At 36.0% G+C, this 16,115-nt stretch overlaps 1 non-coding gene across 1 annotated transcript; it reads right to left on the reverse strand.

Moving 5' to 3' along the window:
* Positions 1-14,280: 14,280 nt before the first annotated feature.
* LOC145127948 (small nucleolar RNA R71) lies at positions 14,281-14,387 on the reverse strand. The gene has a single exon (XR_013716552.1). It is a non-coding gene; the product is annotated as a small nucleolar RNA R71 (small nucleolar RNA).
* Between the last annotated feature and the right edge of the window lie 1,728 nt (positions 14,388-16,115).

A 16,115-nucleotide genomic window follows, 5' to 3' on the forward strand; every position in this document is an offset into this window, starting at 1 on the left:
CCATTAACTTCTTCATAGGTGAAATGACGCCACATTGGAGATGTGAATTTAATTTGTTTCTCGTTACAGTTAACTGCAGAATTGGCAGTATCATTAACCGTGTTTGAATCATTGGGTTGATTCGGTTCTGCTGAAGACATGATTACAAAAAATCTGAAAATGATTCACACAAACAATCGGTGAGAAATCATGTATATGACTTATCAAGCTAAAAAATACATGTATGGAGACATTTAGTAATTTGACAGCATTTATTAATTTGACACAAACAATGGGTGAGAAATCTGAAAGTCATTCACACAAACAATCGGAGTTCTGAATACAATATGTAAGCGGTAATAATGATCAAATACTAATTGATTTTTTTAATCAGGTGGAGTAATTGGCAGGCAGGCCGCGACCAGTAACAGGTTACAGGTACTATGCCTCGTTTGATATGCGATTTAGTTCTCTGTTTCAATATTTACTAGTTATTACCAACAAGATTTATGCATTTTTATCATTTAGTTTATACTAGGCATACAAAGCACATTAACTTATATTGTTGAATTTCATCTGTACTTGGTCTTGAAGCATAACCCATAATAGAAGTGCCATTAATATTGTTAGGTTTATATATGGATCCAAAAATTGAAGTCACACTAATAGTTTCTACCACTGGAAAGTGCTGATTATCTATATCTACAGTTAGATACATCAAGTGAAGAACTTGAGACATTTGTGAGTCATTTGTGCTGATTATCTTTATCTAAACATGTGTTAAATCAGAAGTTGCAACATTACCGTGGAATGCAGAAGGGGTCGCTGCCTCGCTGGTCGCCTACTCGCCTGTCGTCGGTGGGAGTTGAAGTCGGAATCGGGAAACGGGAAGGAAGGACGAAGGAGGAAACTGAAGTCGGAAGTCGGAACCTAATCGTCTTCAATTCTTCATTCGTGAGTAATTTATATTACAAATAGTCAATTGATCTTTACAGAGTTAAACTTGAGAAGTTGTCAAACACTACCGTGGAATGCAGAAGGGGTCGCTGCCTCGCTGCCTCGCTGGTCGCCTACTAGCCTGTCGCCGGTGGGCGTTGAAGTCGGAATCGGGAATCGGGAAGGAAGGACGAAGGAGGAAGCTGAAGTCGGAAATCGGAACTAGTCGTCTTCAAATCTTCATTCGTATTGCCGAGAATGAGATTATGAGAAATTGAGAATGAGTAAATGTAAATCGACAGAACACGGAAAAGTTCAAGCCCTAATTTCCTATTTTAAATTAAATATATATATTTTTTATTTAAATATAAACGGGGCCCCCGCGGGAGTACGGGACGGTAATACTCACTCCCGCCCCCGGTCCCGAAAATAAACGGGAGTTAATATCGCCCCCGCCCCCGCTCCCGCTCCCGAATTTTTTTAAAAATTAGTACCGTACGGTACCGGGGTCCCACGGGAACGGGGTCCCGCGGGGATTTTTGACATCCCTAGCACCAATAAGACTTACCAATAATCATCATAATTACAACCCACCTCTTCGGATACACACCATCCAAAATAATACATCAACGTGTATGTATAGCATTTTTATATCTAAAACTCCAAACACATATACATATTATAATACTACCTTAATATCATAAGGTACTTAGTTACTACGCAACACTCTCCAACTAATACTCCCACTTACTACTACTAAGTACTCGATTTATGGTTTACTCCAATTCCACAAGTAAATAATATGTAACTCACGTTAATGCCAATTAAATACCCATAATCACTATATTAGGTGTTATGACAAAATTTTCACCAAATATAAATAATTGTTGCCACTTACATTAGATATTATCAATGCGTTAATAGATTCAAAGATCCATTGCCACCTGCATTGGATATCAACAAATCACTAATAAATATACATTGCCACCTGGATATCAACAAATCACCAATAAATGTATGTTGCCACTTGGGTTGGATATATCACCTGTAAATCATCAATAAGTATTCTTTACAACTTGCATTGGATATCAACCAACAATCAATCTATCACACCTTTATCTATTAGACTCTATTGTCTATTAAACTCTATTTATCCAAAACAACTTTTCCAAGTTACCTGAACTTCACATAGCTAACTTAAACGACTAGGTATTACAATATATTAACAATTGTTCAATGAACGAATGTCACCTAACTAGCCATATCTTCCTCTTGCATCGTACATCACTCACCTATATGCTATGCACAACAAACTTCCCATCATAAACTTCCTTATATTCCATTTCGTGTATACCCCTTATTCGCATTGTGTTCTTATCTATCTAACTTTAGCGTTATACTTCAAGGAAGCACCATGCAAAACTCTAACTGCTTCGCTTTTTACACATTCTTTTATAACATCATACTTTACAAGCATGACACGTATAAATCCAGGTGCACCGTGTACAAAAAAATACATTTTATTTTCCATAACCCGGACGTGCCACGTATCTTGTCGTAAACAACCATAGTTGTTGTTTATCACCAAACTTCGAGCAATATCTCTACAACCCTCCACATCAATAACAACGTCAAATTCAAGTTACTCTGGTAATTTTTATAGTTATAAAGTACCAACAAATTCATTGGAATTAATTGGAGTTCTCACAATACTCCCATGAATAACAAAAATACTCCCTTAGTCATAATTAATTTCCAACATCACAACTTCATATACCTCCCGAGTATCATAACTAAAAATATTATCTTCATTGAATTACTCCAGACCGCAACAGGTTTAATAGGAAACTAAAATACATACATATATATCACCGCATTCCCTGAAATCTCTAATAGTTGACTAACTTATTTCTACAAAGTCTAGTCAATTAATATTTTTCTACTTTACATTTTAAGTATAAGAATCTAGTACAAGACACCTAATTCACTAAACCATGGATACCAAATTTTATCGCCTATACTTTTATTCTAGATACACCCAAAAACATATATTGGTAGGCTTATAAAACATTTTGGTGTACACTAGCACAATGGAACACAATGAGTTATCACCAGGAATCGTACTTACATCAAAGTACATGATTTGATTCAGGTGCTACAACAACCTCACCTACAACACAACAACAACAACACATCATAAGTCACATTAGTAAATAACAATACAATAACACATTAGTAATTCCATCAAATGTATATAAAATCTATCATCAACTGCATACTCTAATTATGTAATAATATTTCAGTTAGTACAGTAGGTTATCGTCTCATGACATGATATGAGACTTTTACAAAACATTAACACCAACAATTATTACCTTATAACACCAACAAGGCTATTTTATAATTCACCATAACTGTAATACACCACTTTGGTAATACTTCGTTAAAATTAAATACATCATCACATTCTCCATCTAAACTATATATAAACTATATAATATATATATATATATATATATATATATATATATATATATATATATATATGTTACGACAACACCATAATAATATACAATTTATTAATAGTACAATATAATTCACATATTATGCAACAACACACATCAACAACATCATGTGTTATAGCGTAAGGCTAACTCCTACTTTAGTCTTTGGCTTCCGCTACCTCTTAGATTTCCACTTTTCCAATACCTAATCGACAAATAACAAGTTTAAAGAGCCTGTCATGTCAAAATCTACTAGGAGCAAAAATTTGTTACCATTTGTCACCAAACTAATCAACTCCACAATATAATTGCTAACTGACTTATACTCATAAGCTATTAGCTAAGTATCACATTTCTAACAATTTCACAAGTTACTGTTTATAACCCACAATAACTGTCACACCCCCGGCCAACGATGGAAACGTCGGGGTGAACGACTTCAATGAATATCACAATCAAAGCATACATGAACAGTACATTAAATCATAAGGTACCAATATTAAACATTACCAAATATATATTACATCGATACAAGTATCGTTACAGATCTTTATCAATGCATACAATGGCGACAATATATATGTTTTATACAAAATGAGGATGCCATAAAACCTGCACGTGAATCTCCTTCATCTTGCTATCGTGAGAGTACATGCATTGAGAAACGTCAACAATAGGTTGTTGGTGAGTTTTGGACTTCATATACTTCTAGAACCATATAGTATAACTATTATAAAAAAAATTGAATATCAAACATCATGTTGTACCTTTTTATTTGTGTAAAAAGTAGTCAGCTCTACCAAAAATGATTTCGTACAAAAATAGATGGTTTACATAAATAACTTATTAATTTTTAAGTTTATAAACCTTGACTAGTCATGTTATAATATTAATTCATAATATTAGTTAAGTCTTATATGACTTAATTTTTTAGCAATGATACTTACCCATTTTGAATCACAACTTTGCCAGTACATACAATATCTTTCAACTTGTAAAAGTAAACAAAACCGCGTATAAATCCTATTTCTATTTTATAAGGCAACGAAATGAATCTGGGGTCTATAATGAACTCAAAACCGAACTATGACACAAAACTTGTGGGCACTACAAAGAGGCATGCTGAAAGTCCACACCAACGCTTTATCAACTTCATGGAATAAGTAGAGCATGAACGTTAACGCACAAATCGACACGTTCCATACGGGTTAACGATTATATTGCAGAGGGTTTTTACTAAGATTTACAGTCTTAGTTTAGAAACGAGTACAAATCATATAGGAAAACCCATGTATATTGGATCCTAAAAACGTGTCTAGGCATCCTAGGCCTAAAAGTTTGATTATAAGTTATTAGACAATTATAATTATTTGTTGTTTAGGAATAAGTATTGATTGATGTCTTTTAATATTTGTAATTTACATGACTTATCATATTTCCAAATTTTATTGTTCCTCGTTATAAAATATGGGCATCATAATGACTGCTTTTATAACAATTTTCAGGTTTCAAGCAACGTGAAACCAACAATTTCCATAAATCATTGAGTTACAAAATCACTAAGATGCATAAATTTATGATAAAACGCCTCTTAAATCCGTAAATCAATTATGCTATCATATGTAACAAAATTTGCAATTTAGTAAAATGATTTATATTTTTATAATAAATATAAAATTAAGTCGTTTTAAAGTTCATTTTTACCTTACTTTATAAAATATATATAAAGAGATGATTTTTTGATATTTTCAACTAATAATTATATATTTTCTCAAACCTTTTTTTAAACCGTTTTAGGTAACATACTTTTCTATTGTACATATTTATGTGGAATATCATTGTTATTATATATAATTTCTATTTATATATTTTTAACATGTTTATGCATATAAATAACAAAATATATAATTTATAAATTATCAAGCATACTTGTAACAAAATAACAACCTAGTTATGATCTTTTGACTTTTCTCTACATAAATATAATCATATTACACAAGTATAGATATGTCATAATTTAGCATTCTACTTATACTTATGTGATTATTTGGTGAGTTATAGACTTTTTATAACCATTTCACAAGCGTTCACACAATAATCTTATAATATGCACTTTAGTTTATAAAAACTCTAAACCATCAAAACATCAACAAATACACATATATTCTCCCCCAAACTCTAAAATCATAAAAGAGGGCCCGTAGAAACTCACCCTAGCCTTATGAGTTCGATTAGTTCGGGAAATCGAATACTGAGTCACTAACTCAAATTTTCTTTGGAGGCGATCTAAACAAACAAAATGTAAAATAAACAAGTTAGGAACTTAGGAATTCATTTATCAACAGAAAAAGACCACCGGTAACAGCTCGCCGAAGCTCCACGCACTGTCGGCAAAAATACATACACACAATACATATACACTCATATTTTATATATATATATATATATATATATATATATATATATATATATATATAGAGAGAGAGAGAGAGAGAAAGAGAGAGAGAGAGAGAGAGAGAGAGAGAGAGAGATGCCACAAGACAAATTATGTTGAGAATTTCGAAGGGTCCTATGTATCGCATGTTTAGTTGACCTCTTTTTCCAAACCGAATCATACCCTTCCATAGGGAGACCTTCAACATGATTCTATCCCCCACTTGGAATTCCAAAGGCTTGCATCTCACTATAACATAACTCTTCTGGCGATCATGTTTCGTCTTAAGTATTTCTTTTATATGTAGTATTTTCTCCGTAGTCTCATGGATTACCTCAGGCCTAGTATGCAGTGTATCACCTGCATAGTTTCTGGCCAGTTGAGTATCTCCCACTTCTTCCCAACATATTGGTGATCTACATTTACATCTGTAAAGAGCTTCAAATGGTGCAACCTTTATCCTGGTGTGGTAGTTGTTATTGTAGGAGAACTCAATGAATAGAAAATGGGTATCCTAAGAATTATCGAAATCAATCACACAAGAACGGAGCATATCTTCCAAGGTTTGAATGATTCGTTCACTTTTTCCCGTTGGTATGTGGATGGTAAGATGTGCTCATATCCAAGCGAGTACCCATGAATTTCTGAAGTGATTGGCAAAATGTATAAGTAAACCTACTATATCTATCAGAGATAATAGAAATTGGCACTCCGTGAAGTTTGAAAATTTCCCAGAGGTAAGTTCTAGTAAACTTCTCAATCTTGCCAGTTTCCTTGATTGGTAGGAAGTGGGCAGAATTAGTCAGTCCGTCGACCACTACCCAGATAGTGTCATAACAACTAGGAGTCTTGGGTAGTTTTGTAATGAAGTCCATCGCAATTTATTCCCACTTCCACCCAGGAATTTTAGGCTATTGGTGTATTCCTGAGGGTTTTAATGCTCTGCCTTGACTTTAGAACAAGTCAAGAACTTTCCCACATAAGTGGCAATCTCAGCCTTAATATTAGGCCACCAATATAATTTCTTGAAGACTAAGTACATCTTATCTGAACTCAGGTGAACTGAATATCTTGTTTTATGAGCTTCGTCCAAGACTAAGCTCCGGATATCACCAAACTTTGGCATCCATATTCTATTCATGAGATAACGGGTTCCATTGTCCCTGAGTTTGAAATGTTTATCCATCCCTCTTAATGTTTTTTTTTTGCAATTTTTTCTTCCTTCAGAGCCTCAAGTTGGGCTACTCGGATCTGAGCAGAAAGATTGGAATGGATAGTCATGGTTAGAGATCGTACTCTGCGAGGTTTCACCTGTTCTTTGTGGCTCAAAGCGTCAGCTGCTACATTTTCTTTGCCGAGATGATATCGAATTTCTCATTCGTAATAATTTAGCGACTTAATCCATCTTCTTTGTCTCATATTTGGTTCATTTTGATTGAAGATATGATGGAGATTCTTATGAACCTTAAAGATATAACATTTCGTACCATACAAGTAGTGTCTCCAGATCTTTAGAGAAAAGGCTACTGCTCCCACCTCAAGATCATGACTTGTATAATCGAATTCATGCACCTTGAGTTGTCGAGAGGCATATGCAATCACCTTGTCTCTCTGAATTAGAACACATTCCGATCATTGAATTGATACATCGCAATACACGATAAATTATTCAGTCCCTTTAGGTAAGGACATGATTGGGGATCTACACAACATTTGTCTCAACTTTTGGAATGCAGCTTGTTGCCTATGTCCCTAGTCGAATTTTCTGTTTTTCTGTTTCAATGCAGTGAGAGGGTTTGATCTCTTGGAGAAGTTTTCGATGAATCTCTGATAGTATCCAGCAAGGCCTAAGAACTGGCGCACTTCCGTTGACGTCTTTGGTGCTTCCCAATTCTTTATTGCTTTGATTTTTGTGAGGTCCACATGTATCCCCTTGTTACTTACAACGTGCCCTAAGAAATGTACTTCTCGAATCCAAAATTCACATTCGGGAAATTTTGCGTACAACTTCTGTTTTCTCAGTAGTTCCAAGATCAGTTGGAAGTGTTGTCCATGATCTTCCTATGTTTGTGGATAGATCAAAATATCTTCGATGAACATTATCACAAATTTATCTAAGTATGGCTTGCAAACTCGATTCATGAGATCCATGAACACTGTTGGGGAATTGTTTAACCCAAAAGGCATAACCAGGAACTCATAATGGTAGTACCTATTCCAGAATGCAGTCTTTGGAACCTCTTATTCTAGAACTTTAAGTTGATGATAACCTGATCTCAGGTCTATCTTTGAGTAGTAGCTAGATACCTGGAGTTGATCAAACAGATCATCGATTCTAGGGAGTAGGTAACGGTTCTTAATAGTTAGCTTTTTTAACTCCCTATAGTTGATATACATTCCAAAAGGCCCATCTTTCTTTTTGAGAAAGAACACCAGCGCTCTCCAAGGCGAAAAGCTCGACCTGATGAATCCTTTGTCAAGAAGTTATTGTAGTTCGCTCGAGAGTTCCTGTATTTCAAATGGAGCCAATCTGTAGGGGGATTTTGCCACTGGTGCTGCTCTATGGATTAGGTCAATTTGAAACTCGACCTGAAGACTCGACTGTAATCCAAGTAAATCTTCTGGAAATACGTTAAGGTATTCACACACTTAAGATATGTCTTTGATTTTTTTTCACCTTATTTTTCTTATCTATAATGTGATCCAAGAATGCGTAGCATTTATTGTGTACATATTTTTGGGCCTTGGTGCATGAAATAAGCATCAATTTTTTACCCGACTTGTCACCATAGACAATTAAAGTTTCTCCGTTGGGCAGGTATACTCATACTGCCTTTTCGTAGCATAGAATCTCATCATGGTGGGGCGACAACCAATCCATACCAATGATAACGTTATAGATTTAGATTAGAATAGGCATGACATCTATTAGGAATGATAGATCGTTCAGGGTTATGGTACAATTCTTTAGTATTTTAGTAGTGCATTCTATATGGCCATTGGCTACTTCTACTTCATATGCTACATCTAATTTACTAGACTCGTGATTTAGAAGTTGTTTAAATGTCAGATTTATGAAACTTTTGTGAACACTAGAGTCAAAAAGTATTGTAGCATATATGTTGTTTATGAGGAATGTACCAGAAACTACTGAAGGATCCTAAATTGAATCTTTGCTCCCAATCACAAATGCTCTTCCACGAGCATTCCCACTAGTGTTCTTTAGCTTTGGTCAGCCACACTTGAAGTTCCCTAATTCTCCATATTCATAACAATTTATTCCTCTTCCACCACTTGATCCAGTGCCAACCCGTGGGTTCCCTTCAGTAGATGTTGTGCTTTGACAATAACTGGTTGTGTCACCTTTCTTGTTGCACTTGGTGCAATGAAAACATTCACCGATGTCGTATCGTTTGCACTTGTTGAATTTTGGGGACTTTCCATCATAGTTTTTCTGTTGTACCGATGCAGGTGCATGACTTGGGGTTATTACATACACTTTATTGACTTGTTGCTTATTTTGTGGGTGTTGTTTCCCTCCATTGAACTTTCTCTTGTTTTCACCAAACTTTGGAGCTTCAACTCTATCAGTCATCGTACCTTGGTCCACCTTGTTTTTTGTCAATCAAAATGTCAGGCGTTTAGAACTGAGGAGGTGGTAGGTTTTGATGAAAGAACCATCCATATACCATGTGGAGCTAAACCCCATAAGTACCATTCTACATTCTTTCTTTCGGGACTCACCATGTTAGGACAAAGAAGCACGAGGTCATTAAACCTTGTGGTATATGAATTGACATCAAATCCCTTTATTTTAAGGTCCACAACTCATTCTCCAAAGTTTCCACTTCATCCAGAGGACAATATTCCTCTATCAGAAGGGATTTCATGTTTTCCCATGACATGGAGTTGGCAACTATGATACCTAAAGCTTTTACATGGTCATTCCACCATATCAAGGCTCCGTGCATCAAGGTGCATGCATAAATTGTACCTTGCTACCCTCAGAATAGTAGCAAATCTAAAAACCAACTTATATCTTTTTAATCCACCTGGTTAGACCCACAACACCCTCATTCCCATAAAAATTTCTGGGCTTGCAGTTCATGAAGTCCTTGTATGACCAAGTTCTTTTGGGCTCTTCGAGAAACATGTTAGAACTGCTGCCTAACCCACCACCAGATTCACCTTCTCCTCCTTCGGGCGTCCCACCATCAATTTCAACTAAAGGAGTTCACCGTTTGGTTCTAGAGGTATTCCACAATAAATGGATCTTATGTTACTTAGAGCAATTGTTAGCCGTTATAAAATCAACTGTTTTAGTTTCGCCATAGTTTTTGGTACTTCCGGGTTACGTATTAGCGAACCTTGATCTTCATGTGTTGGTTCTGTCATCGATTCTGATGTTGGATCCATGTTTGATGTGGGTTGTGGCTAGCCCTTCTTGGGTTGTCCGGTCTTTGGTTGTGTACTTGGTATCCTTCTATATTTTGACCTCGTGACTATCTTTCTTGGAGGCATGATAATCGTCCTAATACATTTAGCAAAAGAACACAAGTTTGTTTTAATTTGCTAGTTATTAACTTCAATATCACATGGCCTATTTTGTTCATAATGTAACCATCAAATTTTAGAGAAATCTTTGTCATTCACACAATTCAAGCAATTATTTAACACATTTAAATAAGATAACATAGGCTTCGTTATATTATATAGAATTTGATTACAATAACCATTACACACGATTGTTCAAGATTTTTGGAAACACAAAAGTATGAATAACTATTACATCCATAGCCCGTAGGCTCCAAAATTCGCAAGAAATCACATCCTCTTCCCATCAACATTACTTCTACATAATCAGTCCTACATGATATTCTACCTCCATCACCATCATCATCTCCTGTCCTCTCACACTACCAGAAACGAAGATACTCTGCAATTGCATTGGTGATCTCCGTCCCCTACTTCTTTATTTCCCCAACCTTTAATTTATGGCCACCATCACTTTCTCACTAGCCCCGACCCTTAGAATAGCAGTCTGGGCCTGGAGCTCTGCCTCCACCATCTTGGTGTCACGAGCTATCCTCTCGGAGAAGTATGAGTCAAGTTGGTCCTATAAATCCATAATGGTGGCTTGGTGTTGAGCCAAATGACCCTCAATCCTATCTGCAACGCTCTCCAAATATGCATTATTCCCTTCTAATAATGTTGATTTCCCCCTTCATCACTCTTAATTTCTTCTCGAACTTCAAGGTACTCTAAAAATTAGGTCCAAGGAGCGTACATCAGCAGCAGGTGGAGGGCGCGTCCTGGAACCCTGACCAATCTCATAACGAGTGGTGATCCTCCCACCAGATACCTTATCTTCTGCCACATTAGGCAACGATGTGGGGTCTGTCATAAATCTCTTTAGATCCTATAGCAATCCATATTGGGGTTTCTGGATCCCCCTGAGATAGGGATGGACTTCTTGGAAATCTGGCGAGTCCTTTCCCTTGAAGAATGTGCTTGTAAGGACTAGGGGCAATGGTCAGGGTGGGATGACTACCTCTTCTTCCATAGGCCCACTGTCTTCGAAAGCCTCCTCATCCTCAGAAGGATCAAATTCTTCTTTAGGCCCTACTTCTAGCTCTTCATCCTCAAAAGGGTATTCCTCTGGTTCCTCCTCGTCCACGGGCATAAGGGCCCTATCCTCCGATGAAACAAGCCGGTATCGGGTTTCCTGGTCTGGGTAGTAAGGTTCACTTGGAAGAAAGGGGCAGGGGCCACGCTCCCTCCAACGTTCATCCAGCCATCCATCTATATAAGAAATATGTTTTTACTAAAAAATATTTTATTATAAATAACTCGCACACTCAGATATATTATACAATTTCAAGCATTTATGTATTTTTAAACTGTGATTTATTCCTTTAATATTCTCAAGCGTCATTGACTATCAACTACTTCACTTAAGTTAGTTAGCTCATTTGGCCAATCCATAATAAAACTTAGGCGCATAACTAGATTTAGTTGTGGTACGACCTAAGTACTACAATACCTAGTTGAGTATTTGACATATAGTCTTGGGTTTTGTAACGAACTGATATATTAATAACACTTTTGTTTTTGGTAGTTCAGTATAACTAAGACTCTAATACCAATCTGTCACACCCCCATCCGATGGCGGAAACATCGAGGTGAGCGACATCAATGAATATAACAATCAAAGCATACATGAATAGTACATAAAGGCATAAGGTATCAATATTAAACATGAAAAAGTATATCTTACACTGATATAAGTATCGTTACATGATTTGTGCATAATTAATCATGTATTTTGTGCATATTCCTAATACTTTCTATTATAATTATGGTTATTTTAGGACAAAAGGTGCTTACGATGTTTGAAATCTATTTTGTAGTAGCGAAGACATGCTCGGTTTGAAAAGGAAAAAAACGAGAAGCTGGAAGAAGGAAAATGTGCGCTAAGTCAATTGAAGTCAAAGGAGTCAAGATTTCTAAAGCCCACAGCATGGGGATTCCCTGCCATGCTGTGGTGAGTAGAAGATTCACGATTTGAGAAGATGACTTGGAGAATACACGTGGAAAAATATCGACATGTTGTGGAGCCTATTTGCCACGTCGTGGGAGGTAGAATTAAGGAAATTATAACTAATTAGTTTTGGGTAAAAAAGAGTGACTTCTAGCCAATTTTCTAGAGAAGGATTACGACAAAAACCCACTGGAAAACCTTGTGAAGATCAGAAATTGATTTAAGCTTAATAGTTGAAGAGATCTAGAAGAAAACAACATTAAATCTTTCAGTTTGATAGCTTTATTCATGTCTAGTCTTATTTGCATTGATTTTGTGTGTTTTTCTGTTAAGATGAAAGGCTAAAAACCCTTTTACTTTCGTTGGTGAAGATTGACCATTTGAACTATGTGTCGATTTCGATTTTATGATAAATTATTGTTGGTTTTTATAGTGTTGATAAATCGAAACTTTACATGTTTAAGTTCTAGTCTTTGATTGCCTGGATATAAGTTTAGTGTAGTAGATGATCATTGTATATGCATGAACTTAATTACCTAATGGTTTTTTATCATTAAATTGCTAGAGCTAGGGTTGAACAAATCTTAGATTAGGTAATTAAAGCTAGTAACTTTAATTGTGTTAGAGAGCATAATTGATCCATTATTTTTGTTTGGTTGCTTGACTTAATCATAGAAAAGTAACTATTAGATTTATCGTACATAGCCAAATTCATCTTAATATCGATTGCATGTTACTTGTGTTTGATCATAACATAGTAATCATAAATTGGTAATAACTAGGAATATGATCATAATAACTAGTTTCTTAAAAATTTGGCAACCAATAATAGCAAATTAATAAGAAATCAACCATAGGGAAAAGGGGGATTTGGATCTAACGAAAGTACTTTTTAATATTAAATTTGAATAGTTTTCTTTGCTTAGTTTAGTTATTCGATTTAAGTTCCTATGATCTTGCAAAATCAGTAAAAACCACATTTTAAGTTTTATCCTTAGTTTAGCTTTTAATTATTATTCTATTAATTAAATTTCATTCCATGTGTTCGACACCCAACATACCTACGCTATTCTATAATCCGACTAGGTACACTACTTATAGGTGCATAAATTAGTTAAGCAGTTAGATCTATAATTTTAAAAGTTGATAGGTAGAATTGTGCACATCAAGTTTTTGGCTCCGTTGTTCGGGAATGACTTATTTTCTGTTTGTCCAGTAGCCACACCGTGGGCACCTTTGGCCACGTCGTGGTCACTAAACAATCCGTTTTTAGTTAAATTATTTTTATTCGTTTTACGCATTTTTTTTATTCTGTTTCAGTTTCAGTGATATATGACCCGAGGATCCAAAACTCTAAAAGTTCCACCACTTAAAATTCCATAATCGGCTTTCCACAAGAAAAAAACAACAAGGTCGGCGAGACAAGTAGCTCCTTTGGATTTGACACATTCGAGCAATTTGACAAGACTCTAAGCAAGAAAGGGAATGGATACGAGCTACAAAACCGAGGACGATTCATTGGACGACATCAAGAGTGAAGTAGAACAGATGGCGGACATAGTGGATATGACGATGGAAGAGTACAAAAAGCGGATGCATAACGACAACGGGCCGAGTCTTGTACCACCCAGAATTCCAGTGAACGCCAAATTCGAACTCAAGGAGCATATTCTAGCTATTCTTAGAGACATCCCGTTCTACGGGAAGGAGCACGAAGATGCCTTCCAAATATTACTAGAGATACAGTTTTACTAAGAATGCTTCCGGTAACACTGACTGGAGATGAAAAAATTAGGTTGCAGTCACTCGCACCAAGAGCTATTCGGACATGAGAAAATCTTCGTGAAGCATTTGTAGAAAAAATTAATGCTCCTTCGAAGATTTCCAAACTTAAAAAGAAGATTGCTAATATCCAACAAGAAATTGGAGAGTCCTTATATGAAGCTTGGGAAAGATACAAAGGTCTTTTAAGAAATTATCCTCAACACGACTTGAATGTTCAACAAGAAGTCTCTATTTTCTATGATGAGGTGAATGTAACAACAAGGCAACTCCTTGATTCTCAAGGGCCAATGATTAAGAAGAATCCCACTACAATCAAGGATTTAACTAAAGAATTCGCGAAGCAGTCAAGAAAATACCATAACCCGCGAGAAGATGTTACAAGGGGTAAAGGAAATGAAGATGCAGGGAACGAGAACTTGGAGGCAATAGTGGCTAAACTCAAGAATATGGATCGGAGAATGTTGAAGATGGATCAATTTATACATGCAATACGAGTTGGGTGTGATAATTGCAAAGGACCGCACTTGATCGAAGATTGCGATTTAGATGAGAATGAGAACCGGAAAGCACAAGTATGCTACTCGAGTGGGGACAAGTATGATAAAGATTGGAGGAAACCGAAAAAAGGAGTGATTGCCATACGATGAATACAAGAAGCAAAAGGATGAAAAGTTTAGGAAAACCGGTCGAGGTTTCTATAAAAAAGAACAACCACCACCCAAGAAAAAATATGAGTTCGAGTCGATGCTTGCACACTTTGAAGCCGTTTCTGAGAAAAGACAAAACGTAATTGATGCTATGATAAGTAACCAACAGGCTGCCGTTGAGAACATCAAAACTCAATTGGGTCAATTGACCAAAATCATAAATGAGCAATTACCACCTAAAACTCCCGACCAAAATTCACAATCTCATGTTATGGCGATATTCACTAAAAAATAGGATAGTTCTGAGCAATTTGTGATGTACGATATAGCTACGGAATGGCCTGATCCACAACCAAAAGAAGCAAAGTCCGAAGCCAAAACATAAAAGCCTTCAGCTCAATTCCCACGATGTGGCGGCCATGAGGCCATGTCGTGGCCATTGAAGAATGCAAATTCTTCACTTTCAAAACCTTATCATCCTCCACTACCTTATCCATCTTGAGCCCTAAAAAATCCGTTAGAACTGGAGCAGAAGAAATTCATGTGATGACGAACTGAAAGGAGTTGGAAAAAGATTCCATTATTTTTCTTAACGAATTGTGTTCTACTCCAATCATTGAAGGATTGCCAATAAAAATTGGAGATTCGGGTCGATTGAGTTTGCCTTGTGAATTTGGTAATTCTACTTCAATTAACTCTTTAACTGATTCGGGGGCTAGCCTAAATCTCATGCCATATTATTTTTACAAGAAGCTCGCACTACCAAGGATACAAAACACAAGAATGAAAATTCAAATGGTGGATCACTCAATCACTCATCCACACAGAATTTTAGAAGATTTATTGGTGAAGGTTGGAAAATTCATTTTTCTAGTGGACTTTGTAATCTTGGATATGAAAGAAGACGAAGACCTTCCCATAATTTTGGGTAGACCATTCTTGAGTACCGCACGAGCCCTTGTTGACATTCATGATTCAAAGCTTACACATCAAGTTGAGGATAAAAAAATAACTTTTGAAATGAACCAAGAAGTGATTCATGAACAACCTTTAGATGAGATGTTAAGAGTAAATAATTTGGAGTGTGTAAAAGAAGACAAGGAAGTAGAAGAAAATATCAATGAGTTATAGGAAACAGAAAAATTGATGGAGTAGGAAGTGATCAAAGCATGGGATAAGCCTCAAATTGAAGAAGTTAATCTTAGCAAGCGAAAATCCTCAATTCCTATGACTTTTGAAGTATTCGTGTTCACTACACCCAAGGCTCCATTAGACGAGGAAAGTGAAGA

This window comes from Lactuca virosa, chromosome 7, assembly GCF_052849685.1.
Source record: "Lactuca virosa cultivar CGN04683 chromosome 7, Lactuca_virosa_CGN04683_v6, whole genome shotgun sequence".
In the NCBI taxonomy this organism is placed as follows: domain Eukaryota; kingdom Viridiplantae; phylum Streptophyta; class Magnoliopsida; order Asterales; family Asteraceae; genus Lactuca; species Lactuca virosa.